Source organism: Papio anubis, chromosome 4, assembly GCF_008728515.1.
Source record: "Papio anubis isolate 15944 chromosome 4, Panubis1.0, whole genome shotgun sequence".
Classification (NCBI taxonomy): Eukaryota; Metazoa; Chordata; class Mammalia; order Primates; family Cercopithecidae; genus Papio; species Papio anubis.
This window is the reverse complement of record NC_044979.1, coordinates 147837301-147847566: the sequence shown is the minus strand read 5'-3', so window position 1 is coordinate 147847566 and position 10266 is coordinate 147837301. Positions and strand designations below refer to the sequence as shown.

Below are 10266 nucleotides of genomic sequence, written 5' to 3'. Positions count from 1 at the left end.
CCTAGCCCCGCGCCTCACCGGTTATTAGACAGCTCGCGGGGACTGTCTGCGAGCCGCCTCTTTCCTGCTAATTATCACTTTATGAAAAGTGTTTCATTAAGAAACTCTGCTTTTGATTAATTATCGACAGAATGCTGACCAGAAAGAAATGAAATTAATCTCTGACCCCGTCTGGGTAACACTGGAAATTCATCACATATCCTTTTAATATTGAAACACAGCGCAGAATTTTAATAGAAAATATTGTTTTTCCAAACCTCCAGTCTTTATTAATGCCCCTGGGCAGGGAATGATATTGCTGGCGATATAGCAGTCTTTGTTCATTTTAAATTTATTAAACATAATGCACTTCATTTTCAAACATTTTACTGTTTCTTTTTAATTTCACTCAGTGTAAGTACAGAATAAAACCTTTTTAAACATTTAAGATATTGAAAACCCATATACGGATATATAACGGAAACGCTCCGGCCATCAAATAAATTTAAGTAGAAGCAATTGTAATTTTAAGCTCCCAAGTATTATCCCCTTCAGACATTAAGGCAGTATCAGTAACCATCAAATGAGAGTGTGTGGAGGAGAGGTTGGGCGGTCCCCCCCACCCCGCCCCGGGAGACCTGGCCAGAAAGACCGGCCCAGGAGGGTGGGGTGGGCAACCCCTGGGGCCTCTCCTGGCGGCGGGGGCAGGCACTGGCCCCCTCCCTTTCCTTGGCCCCAGCAAAGTCTGTCTGTGAAGCCAGAGTGATTGCATAAGATGCCCCCACGTCTCCCCGCTCTGTTCACCTGGTCCAGGGGCTCACTCCTCCAGGGCACTCCCCAGAGGGACACAGTGGCTTTCTGGGATCGAAAAATGTTTCTTCCCTTTCTAAGTCACGTCAGGCCACCCCCGACCCCAGCCGACACGCTACCAGGCCTGCACCCCAGAGATCGTGTCCCCGACCCGCCTTCTGGGCTGCTGCTGACAGGGGAGCTGGACGCGCATCTACCCCCAAACCCAACCCCCCAGCGTAACTCGCACCCTCATCCCCTTTCCCGAGGAATCCAAACCCCGGTTTAATGAGTCGTGAAGTGTGAGAACTTCCGGAGCCCGCAGCGCCCCTGATGCCAATTCCAGATGTGTGAGTTGGGAGGGGCGGGCCTCCCAGCCGGTGAGGACCCCGCCGCTGCCGTCAGAGCGAAGCATCCAGGACCCAGGTTCCAGCGATCTGGGGCCTGAATTGGAAACAGGCAACTTCTCCACTGAGAAATTACTCTTTTTATTTCTTGTAGTGTTCCTGGTGCCCTATTTCACGGCACCAACAAACGGAATATTACTTTTAAAACACTATGAAATATCGGGTCCTGTCCTCAGAGCTATTTCGGGGGAATTCAATTTTCGTTGAATGGTGAGAAGCTCCAGCATTTCTTTTGGGGGGGTGATGGGTGACTCAGTGGGAGGAAGAGGAAAATTTTCAGGGATTGTCTTGGCATTCCAGAGAGGCTTGTGGGTGTCTGGGCCACACACTGGCACCCCTGCACCCACCCGCACTCACACAGACACCTGCACACTCTGTGAACGTGTCTTAGATGGGACCAGACACTGCACAGCACTTTGCAACCGCTGGCCCTCGTGCCATTAGCAATCTATTACCCTGGGCTCAAAGTCTGGCCTAGGCGAGTGACTGTCTACAAGGTTATCTGTTATCTATCATCCCTCTACCAGCAGGACCTGCCCATCCCCCATGGCCCCCCTTGGTGTCCTAATGTATGGGAGAACAGCTACTCTGAGCTGCTAGGAAAAAAAAAAAAGTTTGCCTTTCCGTTCTGCCATCTTTTCCCTCTTAGCAAATGTTCCATCCTTAGACCTCATGGGGGACAACTTTGGTTCCAGTGCCGCAGTCAGGCCTGGGAAAGGCACTGGGAAAAAACAGAAGACTTTTTGTTGTTGTTGTTGTTATTGTTGTTGTTGAAAATTGAAGGCCCTCGGTTGGAGCTGAGATCACTGTCCCCTCTTGCTTCTAACCAGAGCAGTAGACGATTGAGAACAGGCAGCTGGGACCAAGGAAAGCATCTTCCAGCAGCTCCCCGAAATGCCAGGGCCACCAGTCCCCAAGTCCTGAAGAGATCAGTCAGCTTTCTTGGAAACTTAGCTGGTGGCTCCACCCTGGTCCTGCAGCCCGGGGCCTGGGCTCCCCAACTCAGGTGCTGGGAGGCCTGTGGAATCCACCTAGTCTGGCGGCACTCCAGGGGTGCGTGTGGGAGAGATGAGGCTTCCGCTTGTCCCCACAAACAAGAAAGAAGCTTGCATAGAGTAACTTGGAAATACTATCAGATTCCCCACTGCCCCTCCTAACACAGTCTTCGTTCTTCCAAGTCCTTCCCTGCGTCCAGGCTTCCTCCGTCCTTGAAGGTGGAGAAGCCGGGTGCAGCCAGGAAGGGCCTCTGGGCAGTTTAGAGGGTAACACCCAGGAGTAAGCCTCTGTCTCACCCAGGCATGGCCAGGGAAGAGCCCCAGAGGGGCCAGAAAAGAAACAGCCAAGGGCATGATCTGTGAATTTAATTTTTCCACCTAAACTAAAGACAAAACAGGCCCAGACTGTGGCTTGCAGTGCCTGGGCAGCAGCGTTCCCAGCCGCTTTCAGTACCTTCTCAGCCTCCTGGCTGCAGCTGGCTAAATCCACTGTGGAAGGTCTCCCTACAGTGTCCATAGTTCACGCCTGCTCCGATCAGGAGATCTGAGACCAGGACAGGGAGACCCCTGACCACTGACCCTACCCAGGTTCCCCAGACCCCAGCCCTACAAATACCCACTCTCTCCACTTTCCCCTAAACTATTGCTTACTAGAGTTTAGAGTTAGGACTCTGTCTCTCAAAAAAAAGAAAGATAACAAAGTGATTTACAGATAATTAATTGCATTAAACTATTGACTAACTACCTCGCTCAATAGTAATTCATTTAGAGAATATTAAAATCGGAAGAACAATAATAAAATTGATGCCAATTCCCACGGGGAGGGAGATGGCCAGCAAATTGGATACTTTTCTTAATCTGGCGTAAATAATAACACGCCTGCTTCCTTCTCTCTCAGGCCAATTCCCCTATCATTTATTCCAGACTCTAAAGCTGGGCTTCATAATTGATATCAGTTACTCAATGAGTGCGCTTTCATTTGTTCTTGTTATCCGTGATAATTGCGAAGTTCAGCCTCTCGGAATTGGGCCGGCCTGGTGCCTCCAGCGCCGGGCAGGGCGGGCAGAGGCCGGGCTGGGAGGCGGAGGCTCCGCTGCTCTGCGTTTTCCCCGTTGGAGGCAATGTGTCAGGTCCGGGCGAAATGTGGAGAGGCCCCCAGTCCCGTCCTGGGGCGGCGGCGGCCGACACGACCGGGTCCTCCTTCCGCAGATGCCAGTTCGAGCCGCGGCCCGATCCGGGAAGAAACGCTCCGTGGCTAGCCCAGGATTAAGAGGCGCGGTGACAACCCGTTTTTGTTTGAGAACCGGTGGGTGGAAGCCACGAATCCCACACGACATCTGGGGACCAAACGCCCAGAGCCTGGAGGATGATTTGGGACAGGAAGGAAGAGGGGGTCAGGGGAGGGACACGGCTGGGAAATGGCCCCTCCCGGCGCCTCCCCGACCCCAGGCCTGGGTCCCGGACCACACAGACCCCCGCAGGCAGGCTGGAGCCCTGGCAGCTGGGCCGCCCTGAGATGACGATTTCGTTATTTATTCACTTATTTATTCATTTATAAAGTGTTTACTTAGCTCGGTGCAGATGTAACATCTCATTTACAGCGTGGCCTCCGGGCACAGAAACAATTGGCAACAAAAGAGTAACTCTGGAGAATTAGAGAAAAAAACCACAAAACAACACGAATCGGGGGCGGGGTGAGCGCTCCGGAGAGGCGCTGGGGGGCGGGCAGGGTGGCTCCGAGCCCAGGAGCCCGACGGACGCACCTAGGCCAGGGCTGCGGTGACCCCTGGGCCCCGCGTGGGAGCAGCGGGCAGCCCCTCCCCAGGAGGCTGTGGAGGCCGAAGGGAGTCGCTGGGTACCCGGCCCGGGCTGTGTCTGAGCGCCAGGGATGCGCAGAAACGGGGGGGCTGGCCGCGCCTCTGCAGAGGCCTTGGAGGAGCCTCTGGAGAGGGCTCCGCGGGCGCGTGGGGTGGGACCTGCTGGAGACCCGCAGGCGGCGGCGGCCAAGCAGGGTGAGGCAGTTGGCACCACAGGTCGCCCCCTCGGCTGCAGTCGGGGCAGCTTCAGGGGGCCGCGCACCTCCCGCTTCACCGCCACGGGTGCGGGCGGCTCCGTCCTGGCCTCACCCCCCTCCCTGTCCTCAGCCTGGGGGCTCAGGGGTCCCGTTGGGCGTGTGTCCCGCCCGGGCCCCGGTGTAGGGGACGCGCAGGCCTCAGGGCCGCCTCTCTCCCGCCCCCAGCACAGCGCCCCGAGCTCTCAGCCGGTCCTTGCGGCCGCGGGATCCCAAGCCCAGCAGCGGGGAAACTGAGGCCCGCAGCACCGATGCGCGCAAGGAAGCTCGATGGGGTCAGAGGGGCGGAAAGGGAAGGCGGGCCGCACCCCCCGGATCCTCAGGGCCTGGAGCGCGTGGAGGGCGTGGACCACCCCGGATCCCCCACCGCCGGGCGTGTCTGCCGAGGGTGTCATTGGGCGCCGCGCAGAAGGGGCTTCCGAGGACCCACCCCTCCCCCGCAGCAGTCAGGGCGCTGACGGAGGCAGCTGCGCCTGTTTAACTGGGAGCCGGTTGCCTGGCAACCCGAGGCGGCTCATTACCGCGGCCACAGTGATTAACCAAAAAAGAAAAAAAAAAAGGAAAAAAAAAAAAAAAAAAAAAAAAAAAAAAAAAAAAAAAATAGGAGAAAAGCGGGAATATGAAAGTAAAATGGATTATTTAATTAGCTAATTGATAATCAACTTCTTTTTAATTATTCACTTAATTAAAAAAGTGTAACTACAACACTGCCCTCATCAAGCTGTGGTTGCACCGGCAGGTTTCAAAGCCTCCTCTCCCTCCCCTTCCTCCGCCCGCCCCGGGGCCGCTTGGGGCTGGAGCAACCTTCCTCCTCTCCAGCCATGTCCCCCACCCTTAGAAGGGACTATTGAAAACATATTCTTCCCCAACTGCCGGGACAGCTCCACCCACCGGTGTCCAGGGACCTTCCTGGAGGGGCCCGGGCACTCTGCCCTCCGCCTCTGCCTCAGTTTCCCCATTTCCAGGACCTGATTTCGATGCTGAAGTGAGTGTGGGCAGGGCAGTTTGGGTCCTCGCCTTCGTGGAACTGGTGTTCTGTGCAGGAGGCAGGCAGCCGTACCCTGGAAAATAGGAAAGGAGAGGATAGTGTTTGGGCCTCGACGCCAGATATGAGCACAGCGGGTGGTTATTTCCCATGCAGGCAGCCTTGTTGAGCAGGGAGGTCAGCACAGGGGTGTGGTCCAAAGGCTCCACTGGTGGCCGAGTTTTGAGTGGGATGAGAAGCTGGAGGATGCTGGGGCTGGGGGGCGTGGTGATACCGGGGTGTCTCTTCATCTCCCTGTGGGGCGGGTGCTTGTGGGGCTGAGGGGCACTGCCTCTCCTAGCACTGTGCTCCCGCTCTGGGCCACCCATATCCAACGCCAGCCTCCCTGCAGGTGCGATGCCGGCCTGGGCCTCTGGCTGGGCCAGCTCTGAGGGAGCTTTCCGTGGGATAGCTGGGCCTCTGTTGCAGTTGCAACTATGCTGCAGTTTAAATTCTCCCTGGGTCCAATCCTGTTTCCCTCCCCTAAGCCTCTTGCATACACATCTCGGCTCAGGAAAAGCCACGCGGAGGCAGGGCAGGCAACGCCCGGGCCAGAGACCCGGATGGTGGAGACGGTGCAGTGGAGTCGGCACTGCTGGGGGCACCTGCTGATGAGGTGGGAGGGTGAAGCCACCGGGCGATGCCAGTTTCTGGACTTGTTCGGGTGGGCGGGGCTGAGTGGGGACGTGGTGGGGGATTTGGGCTGGGAGGGGGGTGGGGTGTCCTGGCATTGCTCTCAGCACAGTCCCGGTGGTCCCCTTCTTTTTCCTTGGCCTCCCCTCTTCCTTCATCCCCCAACCCCCGGTTTCTCCCAGTCCCAGATTCTACTTTCCCCTGTATCTTCCTTCCCACGGTCTCCACTCTCTCCATGCTCTCCACGGCCCTGACCCTGGGCCAAGCCCCCTTAGACTCCTTTTAACCTCTGAAAATCAACAGCAACTTTGTCACCGGGGAGTGTTGGATATTTTTCCTTGGAGGAGAAGGAAAGGGGAGGCTGGTGACTGCCCCCTCCACTTCCCCCACCCCCCTTCCCCCAACTAGCCGCTGGCCTGGACCTGTCCCTTCCCTCTCAGGGTATGAGGGCCTGTGATTCATGGGAGTGCGAGGGCTGCTGCTGGCACTGGAAAGCACCCACAAGGACCCCTGCACCCGGGCATAGAGACACTGCAGTCCCTGGCAGGGTCGGGACAGGCCCAGGGCTGGAGGGAGGGGTCCGTGACAGGCCACCCTTGCTGGGGCAGTCCCCCTCCGCTTCCTCCCACAGCTCTATTTAGGGCAGACAGGCCAAAGGGAGCCACAAAGGCGTGTTGGGCAGCCCGGCAGCGGCAATGAACCCTGGCAGATTTATCTGCTAGAGCAGTGGAACCCCGCCTCCTAGGGAGTGAGGTTGGAACCAGAACCTGATGGGAGGGACGGAGGGAGGCAGGGCGGCAGCCTTAGGGTGTGGCCCGGGCTGAGAGGGGCTTCACCCCCTTCCTGCCTTCGTCTCTGGTAGGCCATGGTTACATGGGGAGTGCCCAGGAGCCCCGAAGAGCAGCTCCTTGCATATGTGACATCAACTCTGTGATGGGGTGAGGGGGCAGGGCTGGGTGGCTCAGGTGTTTTGTTTTGCTTGTTTTGTTTTCTGCACGTCTGGGTTGTCGTCACCAAACCCTTTCTTCTATATCTGTGGTGAGTCTGAAAGTGTATTCCAGTAATTCCAGCTATCAAAGCTGTTCCGTAAGAATATCTTAGCTAAGTCTTATTTGGTCTTCAGGATGGTTCATTGGGCTGGCGTGGGAGTCCCTGTGCCCAGTGCCCAGAGGGGGAGCTGGCACATTAGAGGTGAGAGGAGCTCAGGGCACAGTCTTTTTTTGAGACAGAGTCTTGCTCTTGTTGTCCAGGCTGGAGTGCAATGGTGCGATCTCGGCTCGCTGCAACCTCCGTCTCCCGGGTTCAAGCGATTCTCCTGCCTCAGCCTCCCGAGTAGCTGGGATTACAGGTGCCTGCCACCACGCCTGGCTAATTTTGTATCTTTAGTAGAGATGGGGTTTTGCCATGTTGGCCAGGCTAGTCTCGAACTCCTGACCTCAAGTGATCCACCCGCCTCAGCCTCCCGAAGTGCTTAGATTAGAGGCACGAGCCACTGTACCTGGCCAGGGCAGTCTTCCAGCTGGTAGAATGCTCCCCTCATCTGTCCTTGGGCAGCTGTCTGGAAGGGCGGGGAGTGGAGCAGTGGGTGGGAAGTAGGGGATCACTGGACAGGACCCTTCATTTCTGCAGGGAGCAACTGCGGTTTCCTGCAGATCACCCAGGGTTTCTTGTCCTCATCAGCAGCCGTGACGAAGCAGGAGAAATTCAGAGTTGGACTCCCTGCCCCCGACTTCACTTCACTCTGGCCAGACTCCTAGGTAGTTTTGGGGGCCTGAATTATGAGTCGTACTGGCTACGAGGTGCCCCACTCTGAATGCTGAGGGGGTGTAGCTGATCATGAGGTCACCAGGGTCTCAGCAGGGTGGCAGAGGGGGCCACCCGCAGGAGAAGCTGCTGGGGCCTGAGTTCCTTCGGCTTAACCTTGCAAGCCCATGTAGGGTGGTGATGGGGACAGAGGGAGATAGCATACGTTAGGGGCTAAATTCCCACGCTGAGGTCCTAACCCCCAGGACCTCAGAATGTGCCTGTATTTTGGGATGAGGCTTTTAAAGAGATGGTTCAGATAAAACGAGCTCATTGGGCTGGGCTCTAATCTAATAGGGCTGGAGTCCTTATAAAGAAAGGAGACGAGGATGCAGATGGGCGAAGTAAAGACCCAGTGAGGGCCCAGGAAGAAGACGCTGTCCGCCAGCCCAGGAGAGAGGCCCCAGGAGAGGCCAGCCCTGCCCACTCCTGGATCTTGGCCTTCCAGCCCCCAGGACCATGCGAAGTCAATCTCTGCTGTTTAAGCTGTCCCGTTTGTGTGTTTGTCACAGCGGCTCCGGAAAAGTAAGAAGACACGTATTGCAGAGAGGGACAGGCCTGCCACAGATGAGGTGCCCAGCTACTGGCCCCTTTTCGAGTGGGCACCTGGGTGCCGGGATCTAGGGCCTCCACTTTGGGATGGGGGTTCTGACATCCCAGGTTCTGGTGTCCTCAGTGGGGAAGCTGGTCCCTTGGCTTCTCCAAGGGTTGGAGGCAACTGCTTCCCTAAAATACGAAGGTCAGGGTGACCTTTAGCCTCTCTCCCCAGATCAAGCAGCCCAGGTCAGTGGGAGGGGTCCCTTGCAGCCCTGTCCAGCAGTGAGGGCTGTCCGCCCCCAGCTCCCCTAGGCAGGAGGAGGGGGCCCTGGCCTCCTCTCAAACCCCAGGCTCTGAGCTGAAACTGAGGGCCAGGGCTGCTTCGTGACACTGAGCCCCCCTGGCAGGCAGGGGCAAAGGTGTGGCACGGCCTTGGCCTCGGTTCCTGAGGAGGGGGCTGGCACGTGGAGTGGCAGGATGTTCCCACATCTATCTGCAGATTTATGTCAATATGGATTATGGAATTTGGTCCCAGTTTTCCCTTCCCTTTCCCCTCCCCTGCCCCGGAACATCGGGGGTATTAGAGCCCTTGGGTTGGTGGATTTCTGCAGCCTGTCAACGAGCGGCGCTTAATTCTCAGGCAAATGTCTACTTATCTCACTGTGCGGTGGGCTTAGGCCTCTGAAAGGGACTGCCTGGCTCAGGCTGGGAGGCGGTGGGAGGGAAGGAGGCGGCTGCGGGGGGGCGGGGGTGGGGCCGTGGCCACAGAGAAGCGGGGTGGGGCGTGGGCATGTGACCCACACCTGTGGCCTCTGGGCTCTGTGTCCACGCAGCTGTCACAGCCAGGCTGGCCTCTCCTGCGCGGTGCGACTCCTTACAGACCCCTTTGTCTTTCTAGGGCTCAGCTCTTCTGTCTGAGTGTGGGTAGCCGTGGGGATGAGGCTGGTGGCTCAAGCGAGAATCCGCACCTTCACCAGGAGGCTAGGCCGTCACCCAGAGCTCACCCCCCTGTGGCCTGTGGCCAGAATTCTGTCCTGAGCCCACCTTTAGTTCAGAAAGATGCAGGTGACAGGCATGTGTGAAGCTAAACTCAGGCGAGAGTCTGGTCACTCACGTGCAGCGAAGCCTCCCACCCCCTCCCCCAGAGCAGGGACAAGGAGCAGGAGGGGCAGGGACAAGGAGCAGGCGGCCCGCCTTTCAAGCTGGGAAGACCGGCTCAGACATCCTAGAACTTCCCGCAGGCGTGGGCCGAGGCGGGCTTCCTCAGGGCCCTGCAGAGCTAATGGGGGCCACAAAAAAAACACTGATCATTCAGAAGGGCTTTAGGTCAATGAGCCACGCAGAGGAGGGCTGGGCGGCCTGGCCAGGGGTGCCATCAGCTCTGATCTCGGGACCCCGTGAGCTCACTTTGCGCAGGCAGGACCCAGTTCCCATTCTGCAGAAGTAGGAGCTTCCTGGCCTCCCACTCCTCATCTTCACAGGGGCCTGGGGGTCCCCAAGGTGGAGTGGCCCCTGGCCCTTGGCTCCTGTCTCTCCCTGCCTTCGACCCACTCCTCCCCTGGTTTCAGAGTCACAAGAACCACAAAATTAGTTCTAAAAAAACTACCCCTTCATTTCATCACTAATCCCCTAACTCCCTTAATTAAGTCAATGGTAGCCTAAATTGTTCTAAACATCTTTTGGGGGATTAAATATTTTAATCATCATTATCCAATGAATATTTGATTATATAGCCATCATATAGTGAAGAGTAAAAATTATAATCCAAAAAAAGGCATTTAATAACACTTTAAACGACCAGGCGTTTGATAAAGGGCATTAGGGGATTAGGTGCTGGATTGAAAGACTGGATTGTGCTTCTCAGTCAAGGACTCGAGCTATCATTTTATTTAAAAAAATAAGACCACGATTTAAGAAAAAGGAAAACAGAAACCTAAGCTGCCGCATCTTCTCCCATGCCAGCCCCCTCTGCCTGGGTAAAAAGGTGTCATATTTGAACAGCTGTTTTGAAATGATTCCTATAAATAT

The 10266-nt window shown here is 56.4% G+C and overlaps 1 long non-coding RNA gene across 1 annotated transcript in view; it reads left to right on the top strand.

Annotated features, from left to right (window-relative positions):
* The window catches only part of LOC108584942, an 8972-nt gene extending 67 nt beyond the window's left edge, over window positions 1–8905 (top strand). Inside the window, exons 1-3 of the long non-coding RNA XR_002520881.2 lie at window positions 1–5881; window positions 7582–7655; window positions 7999–8905. The exon at window positions 1–5881 is cut by the window's left edge and continues 67 nt beyond it. This is a non-coding gene — a long non-coding RNA (uncharacterized LOC108584942). The remainder of the gene's footprint in view (window positions 5882–7581; window positions 7656–7998) is intronic.
* The last annotated feature ends 1361 nt before the right edge of the window (window positions 8906–10266 follow it).